The following is a 26,329-nucleotide window of genomic DNA, read 5'->3' on the forward strand; positions in this document are numbered from 1 at the left end:
CATTTTGATTTCAAATTTTATCGATTGATTGTTGGGACAGTAGGAATTTATAATCATACTTTTTTTAAGAAAGAATAGCTAAATCATTAATAACTGAAATAGCTAATATGTATTGTAATGATCATAAAGGATGAACTCCACTATATCATAACACAGCTAAATATAACATAAATTTATTAAGTTGATTTTGTTAAATGATTATACTGATTTTAATGATTACAATTAAAATGGTAAAGTTTGTCTGATGATCTTCTCTAAAATTTCACAACGATATCGTTAAATTATTATAAAAAAACCTTCGATTTAAGTTAATTCTTAATAAAATGAATGATAATAAATATATTTTTTAATACCACTTAATTTGTGATAATTTTCTTAATAACTAAGATTAAAAATATTCATTTCTATATTTATAAGCAGAAATAAATTTAGTCATTAACTTCTCGATGCTAATTTTCAGTCAAATTAATATAATAACATTGTTGTTTATATTCTAAATTGATATGTGATTTATTTCATAATCTTGATTACTAATATTCGTATTTTTATAAAAAATGGTGCTGAGATAAGAAATAATAATCTGAATTAACAATCTTAATAACGTTATTGAAGTTGGCGCTCAGACAAAAGAATAATAACATATTTATTTATGTAATTTATTAACAAATTCAGAGCTGTAAAAACAATTATTTTAGAGATAAAAAGCGATATAATTTCGTTAAGATTGTTGAAATTAATCATTTTCTTTATATTTTTTGTCTAGGTTACACAATAAAACTTGAGTGCATGCCCAGCGAAGCGGGCGGGTATCAGCTAGTATTTTATATATTTCGCAAATATGAGAAATATCATATGTATAAAACACATGGAAAAATTCGCGCGGGTATTCAAATAAAAGGTCTCGATAAGTGTTACTCCAGAATTAGCTTATATCGTTCAAAATATCATTAGTAGACAAACTACAAAGTCGTTTCTCTATCATTGACATTTTTTTTAGATATAAGCTCATTCTGATGTTACTTACGCTCATCGAGACCTTTCATTTGAGTACCCACACGAATTTTTCTATATATTTTATACATATGATAATTCTCATATTTGTAAAATATATAAAATATATGAAAAATTCGTGTGGGTATTGTAATGAAAGGTCTCGATAAGTGTGATGGCTGAATCTCCATTTACCTACATGTAAAAATTACAATTTTCAAACCTAATTAGTTGATTAAATATCCCGAAAACCTACTGTTTTTTAATTTTTTTTATTAATTATTAGGCTAAGTAGATTGAATTTACAAATTTTCAGAAAGTTTTAAAAATTTGACTACTTCGCGTGGATCTCCTTAAACTCGCAAGATAATTTCTATTCTTAGGAAAATTTAAATACACATCAATAGTAAATTGTATACAATTCTTTATAAAGAATGTTAATTTTTCGGAATTCATTCATTAATCAAAGGAATTTTTATCAATTTTGTTTTCGCATTGGACAGTTGATAATTTTTATTCCAATGGACATTTAATTAAAAATGTCTGAAGAATCAAAAATAATATTTAGTCTTTTAATGAAAAGTTGTGTAGATATTTGAATAATTTTGGTTTTACATGAGCGCTTAATGCATGGAAATAGGGATTTACCAGACCATTGTATTTTATTATTTGTCACCGGATTAATCTGATTATCATTCTATTCAATTTATACCAATCAAATAGAAGTTTCTAGTAAACAATATTACCACCCATTAATTTACTCTACTCAACGCGAGTTTCACTAATATTTTCGACATTTTCCAAACAGAGAGTATAAAATGCGAACCCAAATAGGTTAAAGTCTTCCCTGAATACTCGGTAAGTTGTGCTGCTGGCATCTATGGAAATAAACAAGTATTATACTATATACGTTCACCATACAGATTCTACCCTTGAAGTTTACTCGAGTTTTGGGGGCGGTGAGATGCTGATGCTGATGTTGCTGCTACTCTGGTGGTGATATGGCGGTGGTAGTATTGGAATGACGTTAAGTTCTTACAATTCACACGTGTTTCGTACACACACGATATAAAGGTCACGTGTATGGATACTTTTCACATGCAAAATGTATAATGTATTGCATATATATCTTTACAATCCCTTACTCCTCGCATGACAGCTTAAACCGTCAGTGTATTGAGTCTATGTCTAGCTTTGCCAGAAACTCTATTTGCTATTCGTGCCTGAACAAATAATATACTACCTCTCGTTGTCACCAAGCTACATACTATCTTCTATGGATATTTTGTATAAGTACACGTCTGTATAGCTTCCAAGTATGTCTTGTATGGATTAGAGAATTCTAGACAAAATAGACAACTCGCTTCTGTGTTTAACGATTTTGGTGGTTCTTCAAGGAGAAATTTAATGGATTGTTTGATCACTACCGATGTTGTCTTATTGTTAATAGAATTATTATTTTAAGTTTAGATTGAAGATACTTATTGCATGACTCATAATGCAAAGTATCGGAGAGTATATACTACAACTGAAAAAATTTTTTCTGCAATTAATTTTATTGCTACACTCTTGTTAGTTTACAAAATTGAAATAATTTTTATAACATTAAATAGATAATGCAATCAGGAATAATTCTCCAATTTTCAAAAATATATTTAGTTAATCATTAAAAATTATTTTACATGTTAAACGCCTATACACTGATAAAAAAGTTAACTTCATTCAAGAAAAAAAATCTTGAACTAAGTATCATTTTGAAGAAAATGATTTTCTTGAATCAAGAAAAAAAATTCTTGGGACAAGAAAAATTTACCTAAAACAAGAAGAATTTTTCTTCTTGATGCAAAAAACTTATTTTCTTTGAAATGGTATTCTTAGGTCAAGATTTTTTCTCTTGAATCAAGTTATTTTTTTTATTAGTGTAAGAAATACTATTAAAATGATTTAAAGGGTTAGAAAGTATTCTAAATGATTAAAAGTCTGATTATTTTTAACACTCTGTACACGGAAAAAAATTTCCAGAAAAATTACAATGTCGTAATCTAGGACCAGACTTTCAATGTCTTCACTTCCATAATTTTCCATATTAAAATTTACAATGTCACATCGTGAAAGTTAGTATATTGCCTACTTTTTTACGTATTTTTACAATGTAACATCGTCAATTTTAAAAAGTTAAAATTATGAAAGTGAAGATTTTAAAATTCTAGTCCTGAATTACAATGTGACAATCGTAATTTTCCTACAATCTTGTCTCTGGAGAATTTGATAGCAAAAATGGCCATCTAAATTAGTTTTGTTTGATTATAATTTATAACTAATGAAAAACTAAAACCGTATTTTCTTTGTTATTAGTTATTATACATAAAGTATACGTGATTAATTTTGTTCCTCATTCGCATGCGCGTTATAACATCAGTTGAGCTGAGTTCAGTAAGAAAAATACTGCGAAATATTTGAAATGTAAATTACTTCAATAATTGATAATAAAAAATTTTACTTTTTTTCTACTTTAGTCTATCAATTAGCAACATTATAAATTTTTTACTTAAAATACCTTGAACATTATGAGTCTTGAACTTTGAGATTTTCCAAACTGTTTTTTTCCTCGATTTCAATCGCCAGATCATCATATTTGATCTTTTGTGAGAAGACTAGCCTCGGCCAAAAATAATTGATAGCAGAGTAAATGTTTAACTCAGTGATGCGGACTAAATGCTGCTAAACGGGGGAAACTAGGATAAAAACATTCGTTTCCGTTTTCCCATGATACATCATAAGCATGTGGCTCGGCTCGTCTACAACTCGATGAGTATATAGCTCAGCTATTGTGTCACCCTATTGTCCAAGGATAACGAATGGTTGGACGGCCCTTTCCGGGATGCTGCGTGATTTTGTTAAATCTTTTGATTATACTGATGTTTATAGCTCCAAGAATGACAACATACAAAATTAATGTATCTCTTCTTAATAATATCTACACACACTCCACACTCCTTATTGTCAACTGAAAAGGGGTTCGCTAAAAAATTATTTTTGTTTACGTTATAGCTTTTTGAGCATTGTTGGTATGCTCGCTAGACAAGAGATTATTTAAAGGAAAATTTTGCTTTTTAGTTTTCCGAGTTTTTTGTTTAGATCTTTATATTTATAATTTACAAATGTGTATGTGTGTGTTTGTGTACTAATGTGTGAGTCTGTTGCATGAACAATCAGCCGACAAACGATCGATTGTTATTTGAACGCATACAGTGCTAAAACCGAGCCCCGTCATCGTATGGGTACGCTAGAATTTTGCTTCGTAACAATAAGCCAATTCCACCAGGTTAATTGGATTCTTTTTTTACTTTTTTTATTCATTCAAATCGAACCTATTGTGCGTTTGTATGTATTTTTATTTTTTGTTTATATTTATTGGTGATTTTTGATAGTGCCGTAACTCATAACTCATAACGTGTACATTTTTTCTTATAACTAGAAGTCAACGACAAAGTGATCATTTTTACACTTAAGTAAACAAACGTCTATTTATCAAGTATGTTTTTTAAATATATTTGCCGTGTGGTTTAGTTTTAGTTATTTCCGTTGGATTAGTCTGCTTTAGATTTTATCAAGAATAATTATTACTTCAAAAGATTCAGGGTTGGCATGTCTTGAAGCAATGCATTGACATGCAGGATGGAAAAATTTTATCGAAATAAGAAAGCACTCGAAATGAAATTAAGTTTAAGAAATCAAGAGTGCAACAGAATTTTTTTACTTTTTATATTGTTTTTTATTTTAAACCCTGTAAACTGTTACTCTAATAATTCGAGTTTGCTAATTAAGCTTTACTCTAAATTTAAGTTTGAAAATAGTTTTTATAAAAATTAAAATAATTATAATATTGAATAAATCTATTAGGGCATGTTTTTTATAAGACTTTCAAATACTATATTTCCAAAAATCCCGCTTCGTTTTAGTGACGTCACGTACTATTCCCGCCATCTTCTGGAATTCTTCATAAGCACAGACTACTGCCTATTTTAACCTACAACAAGAGTTTTTATTTGTAATAAAAATCCCGACTAGAAATTACTTTGGGATTACCCAGCGTATACACCTGGACCTGATTGGGTCCCGAAGAGGCACGCCCAATTGGGAAATCCCTATAAGGGTCTAATTAGTCCCCAATCGGGCAATCCCAACGTAAAAATAAAAATTTTTATTCAGTTTTTCCCGATAGGGCCCCGCGTGGGACCTAAATGGGAAATCCCAATGCAAAAATGAGTAGTTTCATTCAGTTTTTCCCAATAGGGCCCTGTGTGGGACCTAAATGGGAAATCCCAACGTAAAATTAAAAATTTTTATTCAGTTTTTCCCAATAGGGTCCTGTGTAGGACCTAAAAGGGATAACCCAACGGAAAAAAAATACAATTTATAAATTTTCCCCAGTGGGATCTATGTGGGATCTAAGAGGGATAACCCAACGAAAAATAATAATAAAATTGCTAAGTTTTCCCGAGTGGGATCGGTGTGGGACCGAAGAGGATTTTCCCAACATAATGTAAATAAGGCATCGATGGGTTTTCCTAACTGGGCTCGTAGTAGGATCCAATTGGGATAACCTAGCCTGAAAGTAGATGCATGAAATAATCTTTAAATTTAGACAATCGTTTATTTATATAAAAAATCAATCACTCAAAGATCTGTGAGCTTATATTATTAGCATATATTCATTGTAAATTAATTAGAAATAAAAATAAAAATTAGCCGATAAGTATAGAAAAGAATTAGGAAAAAAAATTATCTAACATTGTTAAATAAAAACTACAAAATTGAGCTTCATCAAATTTTACATAACTTTATATTTTGAAAAATTTAATTTTACGAGATTAAAAATACATTGTAAAAAATCGGGATGAATTCGGAGTAATCCAAATTAAAATTTAATCCCATTACTCAGAGTTTTGGAGTAAAGTAATTAAACAATTCGCGTGTAGAGTGAATCCGAAGTTTTTTTAGCGGTTATTCTAGATTAATTTGAGATCAATTCCAGATTAAATTCAAGTACTCCACAGAAAAAAAAGGTTCACTTGAGCCAAGAAAATATTTTTCTTCCTAATTATTTTCTTAAACGAAAAAAAAAATTTTTTTTGGCACAAGAAATTTCATTTATTCCAATAAAATTAATTTTCTTGCTTATTAAAGAAATAAGTATCTTGATGTAAGAAAATTTATTTAAGTTAAGAAAATCTTGTTGTTTTGAGAAAATTTAGCTTCTTGCTCCAAAAAATTTAGTTCTTGATAGAAGTAAATTTTCTTATCTTGAAAAAATTTGTCTCTTGCTCCAAAAAATTAAATATCTCGATAGAAGTAAATTTTCATTGATATTTTTATTGATCAACATGTCAAATGGGAAGATCAAATAATATTGAATCATTTTTTTTTTAATCAAAATTTATAATTGCACGCTAAAATAATACAAAATCGGCATCAAATATTTAAGAGAAAAATTTTCTCAAGGTGAGGAAATTTTTTTCTTAACTGAAGTAGGTGGCGCTGCTTCCTTAAAGTATCTAAAAATCTTGATCAAATATAAAAATTTATTGTATCAAGTATTTATGATAAGTTGAATTAAGAAAAAACTACTTCCACCAGGAATAGATTTTAGATCAACGATTTCATTTCAATTTAAATTAAATTTACTAATGAGGTCTAATATAATATGAGTATCTGATTCTAAATTATTTTTAATCTTTTCAAAAATCATAATATTTTTTCTTTCAAAATTTAGATTGGGTTCTGATGGGGATTTCCCCATTGGGACCTAAAAGGGATTGCCCAATGAGGGCCGCATAGGACTTTGCGTGACATCCCTATGTGGGGTCCCTATTAGGAAACCCAACGCGGGCCCAATAGGTCTTACATTAAAATTTCTAGTCGGGAAATTACACATGGCTGGCTGAAAAGTAGAAATTTTAGAGAAAGTAATGGTCTAAAAAAATAAATTACAACAAAACAAAGAAAGAATAAATTATTATTTTTAAATTATTTTTTGTAATAATTTAATGAAATGAATGAAAAAATTAATTTTAACAGATATATATTTTGAAAGTTATCGTGCTTACGCCTCCGTGAATTGGAAAAATTCCGTAAAATTGACTATAAAATTTAGAGACAATTTTATATTATGTTCGATAAATTGATATTAAATCTTTGTTGTCAACTCAATCATGAATCATGAATACATAAAGTGAATTTCCTCAAATTTCAAACGTTTAGAAACAAAATTTTTGTAACTTTAAAGATACGTTCTAATAAACTGAAAGTAAATAAAAATCCGTATAATATTCATTCTATTGAGTGAATGTTCATTTACGGTAACAACAAATAAAAAGACGATTATTAAATACCGAAATAATAAAGAGTTTATTTAAAATTATATTCAAACTTCGGGTATAAAACCTCTTAAGAGAACTTGACTTGACGTCTTTTTCATCGGTTGAATGGCTCTTTTTATTCGAGACACGAGAGAGTACTGAGTAATATATATACCCATAGATATGTATGAGTATGTATGTATATAATAGTAGCGGGGGTTAAAGAGGACGGAAGGGAACTCCACCCTGTTCCATTATGACATTATGTTCGCGGCATTGTCTAGCGTTGAATGCCCCGAACGTTGGCTACATTGTCGCGACACATTGAACGCCGTTGCGTCTCTACTCCTTTCACTCAGTAGCATTAACTCTCTCTCCTTCTCTCACTCACTCTGGTACTCTACTCAGTCCTCCATACTCTATATCATACTCTGTGATACTCTGTACTACTCAGTCTGCTCTCTAACTCCTATCCACTCAAACACCATTACTATGCATCACATATGTGTACCAGAGATGTGTGTGGGTAGTATATACAATATACATGTATATAGATCATTCACCTATCATATATTGGTGAACCTGATAGTAATGTAAGCACCAAAGGCTTTGCGTACCTCAAACTGTTTACACGTACGAGTATTGTGCTGATGTATTATGTGTCCATGTAAATTTCAGTAGATCAATGACAAACTTGAGTAAAATCGTTGTTACATAATGATTAGAATATTCCATAGTCGATAGACTATGGTTATTGTTTATTGTTATTGTTGTTATTGTGCTCATAGATGTCGATGATTGCTACGTTCATAGATTATTCATAAAAGTTTTCTAAACCAATTATCGAACATCATGATATAAAATTGTCTTTCAATCGCTTAGTGAATTTTTACGAAATTTTGCATGCCTTAAGCGCGAAGCGCGCAGGTATGCTCTACTCTAGCCTAAAAATCGTGATTTCGATTCAAACGTGATTTTCCTAAATTAAACGAAAAAAATTATGTGTAAAAAGCATATTGAGATAAATAATAATAACTACAGAACACGTTAAAACAATTTTCTTATCGATTAAATAAGATTTCTCCGGAAAAACTCGTTTTTCTGACGAATTAAGTGAATAGGAGTGTGGTATTCACAGGAGCACTGGGCTTGATAACACCACAACTTTGTGAAAAATCATTTTCACGATTTAATTTTTTTTTTGTTTTATTCCTTAGGGAGTTAACCAGAGCCCTTGTGAAAATTGTGTGTCAAAATAATTCCGTTTCAATACAGTTAATTTTTTTCGACTGTCAGTTCGGTGACTTTTTCTGCGATTTTGGCAGCCATATATATTATTTTTCATAAAATAGGATTGAAATAACTATAAACAAGCAAAAATTATACATACATGATGGTATAATTACTAACTGTTTTATCATCTGTTAAGATTTTTTCTTAGCTCGACCTACAGAGGAGATAAGACCACTCGCGGGAAAATTCAAAAAAACGAATAAAAAAATTAGGAAAACGGTTGACCCAAAAGGCCATCCCTGCAACTTCCCGCTAACTTCATACCTAAACGCTCAACATTTCACTTATTTTGTTTTTGAGCTCTTCGAGCTCAAAAGTACAATTTCTGTGTTATTTTGAGTTCTCCGAGCTCAAAGAGATAGCTTTTTTATGCTTTTAAGCTCTTCGAGCTCAGAAGTCTGATAGAAGTTTGGTAAGACACAATTTTTTGAATTTTCAAACCGCAATAACTTTTGAATGAATAAACCGATTTTTACGCAGTTGGTGGTATTCGACGCAGTTTTTGAAACCTCATAACCGATGTTAAAATTTAAATCGATCGAGCCAGGAATTTCGAAGTAATTCTGAAAAAACACTTTTTTCGGTTTTCTTTCGACAACGATAACTCACGAACGAATCAACCGATTTTGACCGGGCTTACGGTGATCGACGTGGTTTTTTTATCTTAAGAGCTGATTAGATATTAAAATTGATCAGTAAAGCCATTTAAAAGTAATTCCAAAAAAACCACATTTCAAAAAATTTTTTTTTGTAGTTTTTTTGAGATTTCTCAAGATCTACTGGTTCGAATCGGTCTAAATGGTATTTAAAATCTAAGTTCGGTCAAGCCCTTTCGAATGGCGTCAACCGCGATGAAATCGGTCGAGCCGTTCAAAAGTTATAAAAGGGTCACACACACACACACACACACACACACACACACACACACACACACACACACACACACACACACACACACAGAGGAGAAAAGCTGGACCAGTATATTGACTGAGTGCCCTACGAGTAGCTAGTGCCTTCCGCACTATATCAGAAAAAGCAGTGTGCGTCATTGCCGGAACCCTACCTCTTAGAGTTCTAGCAGAGGAAAGACGAGCCCTTTACCAACGAAAAAGGTCAACTGCACTGAGCCCTAAAGAACTTAGAATTGAAGAACGGCAGAACAGCATAGGCCGATGGCAACTACAATGGGATGCTGCAGAAAAGGGTAGGTGGACGCACCGCCTCTTACCTTGGATCGACATTTGGCTTAACCTGAATCACGGCGAGGTCAATTACTATCTTACGCAGATGTTGTCGGGACACGGACGTTTTCGAGAGTATCTACACCGCTTTAAGCACGATGACTCTTCGGAGAGCCCGTCTTGCCCAGGAGTTGCTGAAGATGCGGAGCACGTCTTCTTTGTATGTCCTCGTTTCGATCCACAGCGTGAAGAGTTGGAGAGGATCCTGAACCAGAGAATGCAACCAGATTCACTAGTGGAAACAATGTTGTCATCAGAAGCTGCCTGGAACGCTACCAACACGTTTGCAACAGAAGTCCTCAAAGACTTGCGTTCCACCGAAAGAAGAAGAGCAAATATCAGAAGATAGAAGGAAGGTAGTTAATAACACCTTAGCCACCAGAAGGAAGAGCAGTAGCTAGTTCCTTCCCTCACGAAGTAATGCCTGACGGCGGTTCCCATGAGGGATTAGAGGAAAGAAGAAAAGGAGTTTAGGGTTTAGTGAGTATAGGGGCGTTAGCGTCGAATTTTAGTATGACGCTGCGTCGTCATACTGACATCATCGCGAAAACATTCAGGGAAGCTTCCTAGGGCCTCAAAACGTCAAGATCTGATGAGAACTCGATTTTCGAAAAACGGGGTAAAACCAATAACTTCCCGATTTTTGAAAATTTTCAATTCTCTTAGCGGGAAGTTAAAAAGTATAGAAATCTTTACGAAAAAGTTAAAAAATCATAATCTAAACATTCAGTCTCAATAATTTGTGTATGACATGAGCGCTTAAGGCATGCTCATTTCGATTTTCCAAACTTTTTTCCAACTCCTGGGGGCGAAAGCGCAAGAACTTTCAAAATACACAACTATTAAATTTTATTTCTTTAGACCAGCACTTACTCGAAAATTTTTATCTTTCAGCCAGCCATGTGCAATTTTTTTTTCTGCCCTCCGGCCGGAATGTCGCAGCTTACTGACCGCTGCGTTAAACGAAGTTGCCACATTTTGGCTACGTCGAGCAGAAAAATAGTATGCACACCTTGGCCAGTAAAAAGTAAAGCCTCAGACCACATGTTTGTCAACTTCGGCTTCGCCTCGACCAACAATTTCATGTGATCCTAGACTTTTCTCATTTTATTGGCCTAGGTATGTAATATAACAAATAGGTATATACTATTACAAATCTAAACTCTTGTTTCAGGTTAATGTAGGCAGTAGTCCGTGTTTTTGAATAATTCCGAGAGATGGCAGGAGTAGCATGTGACGTCACTAAAACGAAGCGGAATTTTTGGAAATAACATTTGAAAGGCTTATAAAAAACATGCCCTAAACTTATTCAATATTATAATTATTTTAATACTTATAAAAACTATTTTCAAAATTAAATTATGAGTGAAGCTTAGTTAGTAAACTCGAATTATTAGAGTAACAGTTTACAGGGTTTAAAATAAATAACAAAATAAAAAGCGAAAAAATTTTGTTGCACTCTTGATTTCTTATATTCAATTTCATTTCGAGTGCTTTCTCATTTAGATAAAGTTGTTCCATTCTGCATGTCAATGCATCGCTTCGAGATATGCCAACCCTAAATCTTTTGAAGCAATAATTATTCTTAATAAAATCTAAAGCAGACTAATCCTACAGAAATAACTAAAACTAAAATACGCGGTAAATGTTTATAAAACACACTAGATAAATAAATGTATACTTATAAATTTCCCATCTTTTTTTTACACCTGCAATATTTCCACCCTCACCGACAGAAATAAAATAAAATAGTGGTGGTGACTAGCCGACTACTAACAACCATCAGCGGCTTATCGTTATAAAATCGGGGTAACTAAGTTGCTTGGATGAGCTTGCAGGGACGGGTGACAAGAGACCGAGAATGAGAACGAGAGTATAATATATAATATACAATATACAATATAAAAGAGAAAGCTTTATTCGTATAGATGTTGTCATCCAGCTACCAACCGTAATCGTGATACACCGAGACTGTACCGAGGGGCGCGGATATATATATATATATATATATATATATATACTGCTATATATATATATATACTGTATACATAATACCAAATAACGTGATGTGCGGGAGTGTTTGCGGGTATAAAATGGGGGATGATTAAAATAACGAGGCTCAAACCGTGAGGGTCTACGACGAAAATCTCTTCAGTTAGTTTCCCGCATCGGGGTTGCTGCTCCTCGCGTATTTATATATATACTAGTTCTGTTGGAGAGGGACCAATGATATTGTATTGAAACAATGTGGCGCCTGTAACTTGCTCTATATATGTATATACATGACGGCGAGTACATCAATTGACATCCCCGCTTACTCTTGTCATCCCGCGTAATTCTAAAATACTCACTCGTTGTTACGTCTCCTTTTCTTTAATATATATATTGAAGTTTCGAAACTATATACAGATTAAAATACGATAATGGTAAAAGCGAATTGAAATCTTCTAACAGGTACTATTAATATTCTTACACTGAACAATTGAACCGATAACTAATATTAAATATCTGCTTGGTCGAACCATTTTATTGTATCACATAATCCAATAATTACACGCTTTTCAATATGTTGTAGGATAAAAGGTTTCATAATTAAAAAGGAATATAATAGAGTTAAGAATTGCACGACTGTATAGCGTAAATACTTTATCACATTGCCATTTTACGTAAAAAAATGGAAACATACGATCAAAGATCAAAGATAATCTATCAACGATATCTAGCATAATTTGCAATAAATTTATCCATGAAGTAGAAAATAAATTTCTCAATATTACGCATAGCTGCGTCATAAGTAAGTCTTAAGAAAATTACCATAGAAATCTTTTATTTATGATAATATAAATAATAATTGAGTAATGATTATTGAATCAGCTCTACACATTGATTATACGAATCAAATAAAAGAAAAATCAAGTCAATTTATTGTATTCTTCAAGAGTTATAGTGTTAACACCACTATGTGTATGGCAGAAATTTTTCTAAAACTAAAAAAAAAAATTAGGAAAACGGTTGACCCTAAAGACCATCCCTGCAACTTCCCGCTAATTCTGATAATACCTGCCCACTTTTTTTGAGCTTTTCGAGCTCAAAAATACAATCTGTGTGTTGTTTTGAGCTCTCCGATATAAAAAATACCTGTTCTATGCTTTTGAGCTCTTTGAGCTCAAAAGTCTGATAGAAATTTCATAGAACACTATTTTTTGAATTTTCAAACCGCAATAACTTTTGAATGAATCGACCGATTTTTACGCGGTTGGCGGCATTCTACGCATTTTCTAAAGCCTCATAAAGAATTTCTGAGTTTTAATTGGTCAAACTAGAAATTTTGGAGTAACTCCGAAAAAACACTTTTTTCGGTTTTCCTTCGTTCACGATATCTCTCGAACAAATCAACCGATTTTGACCGGATTGGCGGCGATCGACGTGATTTTTCAAGGTTGAGAGCTGATTAATTTTTGGAATTGATCGGTAAAGCCGTCTAAAAGTTATCCCAAAAAAATCACTTCTGAAAAAATTTTTTTTCCTATTTTTTTTTGAGATTTCTCCAAATTTCTCAAAATCTATCGGTCCGAATCGGTTCAAATTGACAGAAAATCTAAGTTTGGCAAAGCCCTTTCGAATGGCACCAACCGCGATGAAATCGGTTCAACCGTTCAAAAGTTATAAGAGGCTTACACACACACACACACACACACACACACACACACACACACACACACACACACACACACACACACACACACACACACACACACACACACACACACAGACATAGTGACACCCTCGCGGGAATAGTCAGGAAAGCTTCCTAGGACCTCAAAACGTCGAGATCTGATGAAAACTCGATTTTCGAAAAATGGGGTAAAACCAATAACTTCCCGATTTTTGAAAATTTTCAATTTTCTTAGCGGGAAGTTAAAAAGTTTTTATGTAAAATTGTTAAATAATCAATTAATCATCTTTAAATAATCGTTATAAATAATCATCTTTAAAATGTATGAAATTTATTTATTAATGTTTTATCTTCGTTTGGGTATGTATTATTTCACTATTTTACCGTAAATAATGAACTTACAAACGGATTAAAAACTGAAATCAACGAGTTATCCTTTTTAAGTGGCAATAAAGCACACCTCAGCGCTTCGCGCGTAAGCATGCGAACCCCAAAGAATTAGCACTGGCAACTAACAAAATTTTCATAAAAGATTTATAAAAAGTTATATAATTAAGAAGAAATATGAAAGATTTAAAAATTGCACGTCCCTAGCGTAAATACTTAATCTCATTATAATTTTACGTCACAAATAAGGAAAAATACAGTCACCGATAATCTATCAAAGATATCTAGCACAGTTTGCAATAAAGTATCTCATAAATAAGAAATCGAAACATCCCAAATAACGAGCACTGTAAATTGACGGAATCATTGTAAACGCGATAACTATTATCCACTGACATTATTAATTGAGTCTGTTTTTTTTTTTTTTTTTTTTTTGTGAGTTCATAATTTTCAAAGGAAGATCCGTATTAATAATGACTATTTAAATCAGTCACATTTGATTGTAATTAATACAACTACAAATCAAGAATCCGACATTAAATAACACCAATATATAATTCGGTGGTTGATGTTCAGAGTTCGTACCATTTATATTATCGTCAATCACTTCTCTCTCTCTCTAATTATCGTGTTAAATACTGCTAACTGAGGAATAAACAGTGCTCAAAGTGTCTAAAGCGCTGGCGCCAGAAGCGCCAAAACCAATTTATTCTCTTTCATTTTTTTATAATTCAATTTTTTCTCGAAAATTCATTTTTATTATTTTATTATCATTATTGTGAAATTATTTAATCTTTTAGCAATAATACTTAGTTAAGCATTGATAGATGTTATAAATAAGTCAAACTTTGCTTACCGATTTTTCTCAATAAAATGTCCACTGTATATTAATACAGAATATTTTTAACTGTCGTAATAGTTATTAATAATATTTCAATAAAATAAATAATATTTCAAGATTTCTTCCCTGCACTTCTTCACTGTTAAAATAGAGAGCCTCTTAAGAAATACTTAAATCGATATCAAGCGAAAGCGTGTTTATTGTTTCAGAGAAAAGTGTTATTGAAGCGCTAAAAATTAAAGCGGAAACACATACACCGGAGTCGAACAAACAAAAAATCCAGAGATGAGAGATTGTTTATATAAGAAAATGTAACTATAAGATAGTGCTATAAATAAATGTTTGGGTTGGACGTAGATGTCAATAGACGAGAAAGCTTCATTCGTCGTTTGTCATCCATCTCTTACGGCCTAGATATACTATGCTTATATATCTATATCTTCATCCACATATATATCTCTATCTACAAGTATATATGGTATTTGAATACAAAAAAGCACCGAGTATTGTCGTTCTTTACAAAAGCGGTACAATGAAGGACGTGTGAATCAGCAGCAATGGACATAATGCAAAACCCTGAGCGAGTTCAGGGGAAAAAACTACGTGTATATTTATAAGGGTGAGGGTGACGTGATAGTTGCATTTCAACCGATATACCTCCAACTCATTCTCCGATGGTATTTATTCTCACTCTTTGGTTCGTCATTCTTCCTCTATTTATTTTTCGGAATTATTAATTACCTGTTGAAAAATTATTTTTATAATTCGTGAATAAATACGTTTTTATTTAAAAAATACTCAATTTAGTTAATGTTTACAACAATATTTCACTTTGGTTATCTATTTGAAAATTTAACCAAGAAATTATAAATATTCATCCAATAAAATTTATAAAATGCTATATTATTTAGTTTATTATGAAAATTAATTAATAATATATACCTTTTATCTTTCAAATTAAGAAGGTTTTTACACAAGCATTACTATTTATTGATTACTAACATTTATTCCAACAGGTTATGGGTTTAATACAAAAATCAAGTTAGTAACAGTGATATAAATCAGATAAATTGCATTTCAATCATAAAATTATTTAAAATAATCATTTTTCATCCCTTAGATGTTCTATTATCGCCTAAAAATCAAGATCTCGTTTGATCAGATTAAATTGTACTAAACAGACATAATGTTCATATAAATGATACAAAAAGTACGCTGTTAAAGAGAAAAATCATCGCTGAGCTTATCAAACGTTTTCTAAATCGATTAATTGTTATGTGTGCTGGATAAAAACATTGGAGTTCAATACTATTAGCTGCTGTGGACCATGTTGGTCGATTACCAGGATCAATTCGTTGTCAGCAAGTGGAAGGACGTTGACATTGGAACAAAATCATTATGGACTAAAATTGCCAAGGATTCACGAATGAGAGGTCGTTAAATAGGAGTTAATTGCTGGCTCCATTTTTGCCACTTTGTGAAAACTTATAATACACTCAAAGCAGTTCCGGAAATACGTGCACTACATCTAAGATGGATGCGAACTAAGGTTTTTCTGTTTCACAACCACGAAGAGTGAGTCAACAAACAAAATCAATAAGTGGATCAATAAAAAAAAAATCCATAGGTCATAATTATCGATGAGATTGGATTTTAAAAAAAAATACAGTTTGAAAAAGCTGATACTATTATACTCAATTGTTTCGCTGGTTGACTAAAAATAATACGGTCTTTAATTAGTTTTTTTTTATGATTTATATTTTGGAACGAAAGAGGCCGTTCGATTCGTTTAAAAAAATACTATGCGCGAAAAAATTAAAACAAGTTCGCGATCGAAAAAATTTTTTCGTTTCATTTCGGCAACTATATTGTTATATCGTTTTTACTTGTATACCTATTTTGGTTTTTACATGACTGTAACCGTATTCTCCGCATTTTTGTTATTACCACAGCAATACCATTCAAGTGCCTCTTTTGTTATCATATAACTTTCTTAATGTTATACTTGTCTTTCGCCCTTTTAACTAACACATTTCTTTGTGTTCGACATATTCTTTCCACTAATAATCACACTGTGCTGCGACTGTGGCCGACTTACGCGTTATAATCAGTACCCGCATTTGCATTACGACCTTAAGTAGTATGGAGGTGCTTCTATAATGACATTTTTACTTCCATAACTACACGGGGAAACCATAGAAAACCTGGTCGGTACAGAGGCTGGCAACGTAACGCACATATTCTTTTTATTTTATAATCACTGAAAATATTGGTGCGTGCTGGAATCGAACCCTGGTCCCACTCTTTCGAAATACAGGTACTGGGCCGATTAGACTATTGTCAGCCTCATTTCGGCAACTATTTTGATTATTATAGCCTTGTTAGTTCACGGAATCACGATATGTTGCATACTATTGTCGAGATAATTCAATGAAGATCAATTCCATACTTTTCAACAATTTATCAAGTGCAATAGAAACGGAAAAAAACATCAAAATAGTTAAAAAAAATTTCCTGTCCGTTATGTATGAAACCCTGAAAAAACTAGCGAAAAAATCCATTGAGTCAAGTTGAGAAAAAAAAATTTTTTTTTGAAAGAATTGTAGGTCATTTGCAACTGATAATATAAAAAAACCAAATGACTGTATATATACATATATTGTCTAAATTTATTTCACTGGGGGCGCCTGCGCATTATTGTCCTATTTTAGCTATTGTATTACATTTTTTTTATTTTATTATTTTTTTCATAATTAAATGAGCATTATGAGTCGTGCACTTTTGGATTTTTCAAATTTTTTTTTTTTCATTGTTGTTCGATATAAAATTATTAAAAAATTGAAAATCACATTAAAGTTATTAGTGAAAATTTGTTGTATATTTTAACTAAAAAGTTATAAATTTTCATTACCGTCAGAATGAATAGCTATCGCCATCTGCTGGAACTTCAAACTTACAAACGTCTACTGATGCTCAACTAACCTTTATTTAATCTCCAAAGTGATTGAAAGCTGAGTAACTTGATAAGTCTATTATATAATTATTCGATATTTTACAAAAATTAAGCTTGTTATAAATTCGGCTGGTAAGTATCAAGCAAATTGTTGATTTCTTTATCTACCCAGTCGTAAAAACTGCAGCTCTAACCATAATTGAACCCGATAAAAAACCTATAAAGCCCTTATCTCCTCGTTTAACACCCTCGACAACAAAAAAAAGTAATACAATCTAATAAAATGATAATGCAAAATTAAAAAGGCATTGTTTAATATTGATTACAATCTAAAACAAGAGTCTTAACCCCCCGAGAGAATAGAGGTGTACGAGCCCACAAATGAAAAGTCGTTTCGTAGTGCACAGTGGGGTTCTCAGCCCAAACAAAAGGGTAAAGACGTATACTAAGTCCAAGTGGGGAAATTGTCAGCAAAGATTTAGGGGGATAACGCACCAAATAAATTCCCTAGCGAAAATTTTTAATTAACCCCTAATTGTATGATTTATATTACTCTCGGCAAGATAAATTGTCGTCGGTATAATCGAGGATAAAATATATTAAGCAGGAGAGTCCAAGCTCTGAATTTTTGCATTAGCTAAATTCTGTTCCATTCGTCCTTAATCCTTTATATACACTTCTAGTACAAGTTTTTTAATACCTTTTTCATTTTATGAGAAACACGCCTCTATCTGTTGCGCGGGCGCAAGAATTCCCTCGAGAATTGCGCCATGAAAAGGTATAAAGGGTGGAGACAAAGGGAAGCACCGCCCTCGTAATACTGAAACAATGGAGACACAACAATGCCTACTTTTTTTGTTAATACATAATATATAATATGTGTACACAAATAAAACTGATAATCAAAAACGAAAAACAATAAGGGCATAATGCGTGTCGTCAATACGCGACGTACCATCATAACAGGCAATGCATGATAGTTGGTTAATAGTCCTGTTATTCACTAAAATAGTCGTCGTTTGGGTCTAATCGCCAATCAATTTGCTACTATTACACAATATGCATTAATAAGCTGACCATCGCTCGTGATCATGATCAGGATTGGTAAAAAATATTTTTCTGGATGATATATTTCATCGAAATGTATCAATCAGGCATCAGAAGATTGTTAATGTTGGGATGCAAAGCAAATAAAATAAAAAAAGGAAAAGTCAAATGTTTAGGTCATGTGGGGTGCTGTTGGACGGCGTGTGTGGGTAAATGATCCGGAAAATGTAAACGATCTGCAGCAGTCATTCATCTGCTCTAAATACCATCATGACACATTAGACATTAGTTACCCTAATCCTTGGGGAATTTGTGAGCGTATCTGAAAATTTCTATAACTGTTTTTTCGGGGAATCGTCCATGGTTCGCAAAATTTGTTCTAGTGTTTTTCTGTTTTTGCGATTGCGAATGATATGAAAACAACTGCAATTTTTTTTTTTTATAGAAAGTTGAAATATACACTAGTGGAAAAAATTAAGGGATCAAAATAAAATTCCAAATTATTAGCACTTTTTTCAATGGCTGTATCTGCGTTAAAAATAGTTTTATAGAAGTTGTGAAACAAGCAATTTAAAGCTTGAAGTTTTTTGTTTTGAAATCTTGAGATGAAAAACTTTTTGAAGCAACGTGTATCGCTCAATCCCAACGAATGCAGTGAAAAAAAAAGTTCGGAAAATTTTTTTTTAATCTCAAGTGAAAAAATTTGTTGACTAAATGACTATATAGATCAGATAACTTGTCCATTGAACTGCTATTTCCTGTTATCGAAACCTTCATACGACCACTTTTCAATAAGATATCGGACTTGGAATGGAAAAGGATCATTTTGTCTTTGACTATCAATAACTGAGCAACCAATGATCACATAGAAAATTGAAGGTGGGTTTTCGAAACTCAAATAAATTTCCTACAAGGATTAGTTATTGTTTTTTTGATAAACAATTTTTTTCTATACTCCCCTGATTCAGAAAGATGATTTGAAATGATTACCATGTTAATTGTATATCTATACAGTATTCAATCCGATGCATTTAAATCATTTCAAATTAGATTTCTTAATCAGGGTCTATACGGAAAAAAATATGATTTTAATCCTGTATCACAGTGGTGCTATTTTCGGCCCAGTGGTACAGACATGCTATATGTTTAATAAAATAAGTGTGTAGATTTACAATACATGAGATACGAATTTAGAACCACGTGTAAAAATAAATTTAGAATCATTTTTTTTTCCGTATACATGAATTTGGAAAATCAAGAAAAAAAGGGCTTTTGGTGGCTTCTTGGAAAATCAAGCGCTGAATTAAAAATTTCGAGAAAATCATTCATGTTGATGTTGAGTGTGCATTTTGCAGTTCAATGTACGATTCGAAACGATGAAACTCTTCAAAATGATTTTCTTGATTTAACAATTTTTCTTTTGAATCAAGTTCATTTATAACAGATTTAAGTTATAAAAGAGAATATTTGAGTAGCCAGAGAGTTTTACATGCTTTAAATGAGAAGTAAACCTGAAATTGCTAATTTTGTTACTAAATATCTTGCATTCTAAACAATCAAAAATTCTCAAACTTCGAGACTTATAAGTAAATATTATTCTTTAGCCATGAAAAAAAAAAAATTAACAAAATCTGTCGAAAAGTGGTTGGATGGAGGAACTACCTTAAGCATTCGATCTTGAAATTTCCTGTCTACAAGGTGGTGAACTGCCATCAGATTATCTCAAATCTTGTTTCTGATACTCAAAATAAAGAAAGTAGCTCTCGATATCGATAACTCAAACACGAAATGGATAGTAAAAATTCGGAAGCGAAGAATAAAGAGAGAACCCACATTTGTATTTAGTTTTATGTTATGATGTCTTTGAGTGGTATTGTGAAATGACGCTGTCAAGATTGACGGGTGCTTATGACAGAATGGGCGACGAACGATAACAACAACATCAACAACAACAAGAACAAGAACAGGAACGGGAACGAGGATGGTTTTTTGGTGTGTGGCATCGAGCCACGTAACGGGATGGGAGTAAATATATATAAATATATATAGATAGATCTAGCAGTGTTGGGTCTGGAGGACTACGAGAGGAGCCTTATGCCAGAAGGGCGACTCTTGGTTTGTTGTAAAAAGTGGGGGAAAATAATTTAAAAGCTGAATTGAATTTTTTTTCTCCTTGGAGTCTTTCGTGGGGCCATTGGAAGGCGGACAATAGCTCAATGGCGATGTATCAAGGAAAGTCGACTCGCGGGAGAGCACAGCATTGTATCGGTCTTTCCCCGTACTTCTCTGTCTCTATGTTTCGTTATATGTACTAACTATATATAATACGTATATAACAAATATATGTCTTTTCTCCGTCTATAACAATCACAACACTCTCTGGCTTTTTCTTCATCGCTCATTCGTCTCCACTTGTCCTCATCCTCATCCTCATCCTCGACTCGACTCTTCTATTATTTTCTGTTTTTATATTTATATAATAGAAGCCTTTATTACAACTTGATTTATCATCACCAGAACATATCATTATAATTTGTTACTAGAATTTTATTTTCTTCATTCTTTCCTTCAAAACTTAGAAACAATTGATGATGCTTGATATATTCTTTTTGTGACAGATTCGGATCCGGTAAAAGTAAACTGTACTTTGAGGTTAGTTACCATTACCTCGATATTCGATCTGTAACTACAACTTCTGATGTTAAAAGTTATTCTAAATTGAGAATAACAATAGCCAATTTTTCCTTGATTAATTATAATTTTAAAATAGAATAAAATATCTTAAAATAAAAGAAGATTGTCAAAATTGTAAGTACACTGTTGAAGATATGAGAAAATTGATAATGACCTTTTTTGTAGAAAATTGAAATTTTTATAAAAAAAATATTTTATCATGTTTTTCTATCTTTAATATTTCGACTGTAATCTTGATGATTTTAATTTTTTTTCTTTATAGGAAAGAATTATTTGTAGATTAAAATCAAAATTATAGGTGAAAAATTGATAGAGATCTTTTTTGTTGGAAACTAAATTTTTATAAAAAAAAGTTTCTTATAAATTGTTCATATCTTCAATATTTCATTCATAATTTTGATTTCAATTCTTCGCCATGGATCCTAATGTAAATATTTTGTATAAAGTTGAACAAAAAAATTATTTCTAAAAAAGTAAAATTCAAATTGTGAATAAACGATCAGAGATACAATAAACTGCACAAAAACCTTTTTAATAGAAAATTAAATTTTCTACCAAAAAAGGCACTATACAAATTTTTTGTATTTTCTATGTTTTATTCAAAATTTAAATCCCAAAATTTTATGTAAAATCTAAAATATCTTTTTCTAACATAATATAACGCTAGAGCTTGAAACAATAGATTGAATTCCTAAAATTCTTAAATACCAAACTTTTTCTCTCTATCCTCTTTTTGTCATTGTCTTGATTCTATCCGTGAATTTGTTGAATTAATTCAAACTAAATACAACAACAATAATAAAATTTTCAAGGGAATATTGTTCCTGAATCAAGTAGTTTTTTTCCAGTGTTTGGAACAAATCAAGCTTGACCCAATTTCCGAACTTCTCAGGAGTGCCATTAATGACACGTCCTTTGACCAATTGATCCTTATCTCCAAATCAGAAAATGATTAACCTTCATCCAAAATCAACCAGCTGCCTAAAGACCGCCTAATCTTTCTGTATAAAAAAAATAATAATAAAAGAAATAGTTATATAAAAAAAGCTCAGTAGTTTAAAAATAAAGTAATCAATAATCCTGGGCGATAATATGGTAATGGCAAATGTAAATACAGTTACAGTGATCATGAGGTAAATATGCCGAGAGGGTGGGGGGGGGTATTAAAGGGCTGGAGTGTGGAGAGGGGGTGGCTGTGGATGCAGAATGCTTCGGGATTCCAGCACACATTTACTCTTACATTTACACACACGCCTGACAGAGGAGGAGAACAGAGTAGAGTCGTTGACGTGGAGCGGAGTAACGCGCAGAAGACTCTCCAGAGAGAGAGTAACAGAGAGAAAGGTAGAGCAGCCGTACGACAATAGTCGGCATGGCAACAGCAGACGGCTTGGTGCGACGATACTGAATTTGTGTGGGTGCATAAAAGGAAGGAGGAAACGAGGTACAACCTCGGAAAGAGGAAGAGAGCCGGAGATGGAAATAGAGGTAAATCGAGGTAGAGATAGACGACCAAAGGAGACAGATATAGAGATGCTGTGGAGGTGGGCAAGGCAACTCGGCTTTAACTCAGGGACTCTATTTCCATAATCTGCCGCTTTGTCGATTCTGAATTATGCGACTACGCTCCTCCCCACGTAGCGGCCACCAACTCCCGTATGGATGTATGTATATATACATATATATGTATTTATATAACTCCTTCCCATATTCCCTACACTACTCGTATTGCTTGAGTATCCGATTATTTGCTCAAAATCGATTTCACGTGTTTGACCTGAGTGTTTGTACATATACAATTGTATCAATTCAAATCCACACACTCGTGTCTTCATCCACTGCTTTTATTATAGACATGTACATAAACACACATATGTTAGGGTTGTAATAATCCAATCATATTGCAATGGATTTAGTTTGCTATAGTCGTCAAATTACCATCTCATTATCCAGAGTCTTATTTGTTGTTGTTGTTTTTGAAAAAGTATGATTGGATATGTTAATTGAATTAGCAGAAGGATTATTGAATTTTTGAATAAAGCTTTATTCTTTGAGGGACAATAAAGGTCCCAACCCCGTAAATCGGATCCACAAGAAAAAGAACTTTTCAGGCTTCAAGCGGATCGGATTTGTTTTGTGAGAATCTGGAGAAAATTTTGGGATTTTTATTTAAATTAAGGTTTCAGGGAGAGTTTGGAGATCATTAGTGACAATTTGGATAGTAATATCGTAGGGTGTAGTTGGGAGTGAAATTTTAAGGAAACTCAGAGACTGAAAAGTTTAATCTATAATCTATAAATTTTAGGAATTTACTGAAGTATTTTAGTATTTTTAAAAAAATAACAGATTTTATATGAAAATTTTGGGGAAAAAAGCTTGGAAAATTTCAAGTTTAAATCATGGATAAAACATAGGAGTTATGGAAAATTTATAAAATATCTTTTTTTGTAGAAAATTTAATTTTCTTGGTACAAATTATTTTATTTCAAGGATTAAGACACTCGGTACCGTTGATTAAAGATATTACTTTGTTTGAAAAATAACGACAATCTTCAGATTTGTTTTATAAATAAGTTCATTGTTTTTCCTCCATTGAGCTGGTAAAAACAAAATTCACATTCTGAAGCGTGCAATAACAATACAATAGATAAGTCACAAAATCATCATCGTGTTTTTGTTATTATCAAAAAAATTGAATACACATGTGTCATGTAGAGATAAGTGAGCTTATCTGCAAACATAAGTCTGGTTACATAAATCTTATTGAAATTAACATACGCCACAATAGGGCTCCTTGAGCTAATCCGCAGTATACTAGGGTGATTTCTACCAACTTCTTCTGCTCTTAGGTTAGCTTTCTATTCCGGTGATATTTTATCAAAAAAACCTAATCAAAATACCAATTTTTATAAAAAATCGATGTTATTTCTGAATCACAGCGTACCGCGAAAAGTAATTAAAAAAAGTTTACTTTAATTAAAAACATTTCGTGTAATTGATAGTCCATTAATGAATACTCGAACAAAAGTTGCTTTCATAAAATGTGCTCGAGAACATGGATACAAAAAGGGTTTATCGGGGTTGAAAGGTAGTTAAAGTTAGAACAACGTTAAGAGGCAAGCTAAACGGAGCTCAGGAGAATCAGAGTGCTGTAATTGTGATAAAGGATATTAAATCGTAATAATGAAGAGTTCAAAGTTTAAAGCGCTTCATTATTATTTATTATAAAGTCCCCTTTCTGATTCTTTATGATTTTTTATGTGCGTCAGAAATTGATGGTCTACAATTTAGATTAAAATTTTGCAATTAATTTTCCAAGTGCATTGAAAAAAACTAATTGATTCAAGAAAAATACTATATTTTCAAAATTTGACTATTTTTTAGAGATATTGAGTTATTTAAAGTGACAAATGATTCTCTTTGTCAAAAACATTCAAACCATTTGGATACATATTCCATCTATCTTTACTGGATAAAAATACTGGACTTTGATACCATTTACGACCTTAAAGAGGTCAGCCTATTTCTAGATGACGTCTTCAAACGTCAGCTTCTTAGCGGTAATCGCCCTGATAGCCTCATACTATAAGTTCTTTTAGTTAAGATCTTGTAGATAAGTTAGCGACAAATTATCGTTAAGTTAACGTCAAGTCTACAAATGCCCATTCTTATATGCAAGTTGACAATAAGATAGTGCCGAAATTTAAAAACAAATTATCTATAAGCTTATAATAAACTTGAATAGAAAATTTCGGTCAACTTAACGGCAATTGTTTCAGTACAATTCGTTGAAGTAAAGTTGACCATAACTTTACGATAAGTTGTAGATTAACACTTATTGCTAACCTACTTTTCGTCAAATTATCTATAATTCGCGGCACTAGGTTATCTGAAAGTTATAGTATGAGGTGGCTATCAGGGCGTGAGACAGATGGCACGACCTAATCATTTGTCGGTAAGTAAGATAATTTTTAACTTATTTTCAACAAATTTTACCGTATAGTCTACCGTAAATTTTATTAGGTTTTCGATAAATTTTATGAAGTCTACTGTAAAATAAATTAATTTTTCCGTAAATTTCATAAAAAAAACGGTAATAAATAAAAGAGCCGCATTAAATTCACGATTACAGTGATTTTAACGGTAATTTTTAAAGAAAATTTCTTTCCGTGTATCATTATTCTGACTATATGCCATACACTCATTTTTTTTTTCTTCGAGATATTCTACATAGCCAATTCAGCTATGCAATGGATAGTCAAAATGACGATCCGTATTATCATTATTTTAGGCGTTATATTTATAAATGTAACTAGAGTTGACTCAACTATACAGAGCCTCACGTTGTCAAAACAGTTGCCTGTTTTGACGAAACTACATATATTTACAAGAGCCATTCTCTGTATGCTTGAGTGAAATAAATAAATCCATAAATCAGAAAACCGAATTGTTATTTTGAGGAAACGTCATTTGAGAATACGTTGGATAGTCATTTTAACATGATTTTTTTTTTTTCCGTGTACTCAATTGTTTCGCTGGCTGATCGCCGGTAATGCCGTCTTTTAATGGTTCTTTTTTTATAATTCACGCATCAGAACGAAAGAGGACGTTCAATTAGTTTGAAAAAATTAGGACGACGGTTGACCCTAAAGGCCATCCCTGCAACTTCCCGCTCATTTTGTTCTTAAGCGCTCAAAATTATTACGTTTTTGAGCTCTTCAAGCTCAAAATATGATTTTTGTGTCATTTTAAGCTCTTTGAGCTCAAATCTCTACTAGCAGTTTAATAAAACACAACTTTTTGAATTTTTTAATCGCAATAACTTTTGAATGAATGAACCAATTT

The 26,329-nt window shown here is 32.0% G+C and overlaps 1 long non-coding RNA gene across 1 annotated transcript; it reads left to right on the top strand.

Annotated features, from left to right (window-relative positions):
• Positions 1–347: 347 nt before the first annotated feature.
• Positions 348–25,221, top strand: LOC123266596. Its single transcript, XR_006509815.1, has 4 exons — positions 348–363; positions 15,097–15,101; positions 16,757–16,864; positions 25,210–25,221. It is a non-coding gene; the product is annotated as an uncharacterized LOC123266596 (long non-coding RNA).
• Positions 25,222–26,329: the final 1,108 nt, after the last annotated feature.

The sequence above is a fragment of the Cotesia glomerata genome, linkage group LG6 (genome assembly GCF_020080835.1).
Source record: "Cotesia glomerata isolate CgM1 linkage group LG6, MPM_Cglom_v2.3, whole genome shotgun sequence".
NCBI classification, from domain to species: domain Eukaryota; kingdom Metazoa; phylum Arthropoda; class Insecta; order Hymenoptera; family Braconidae; genus Cotesia; species Cotesia glomerata.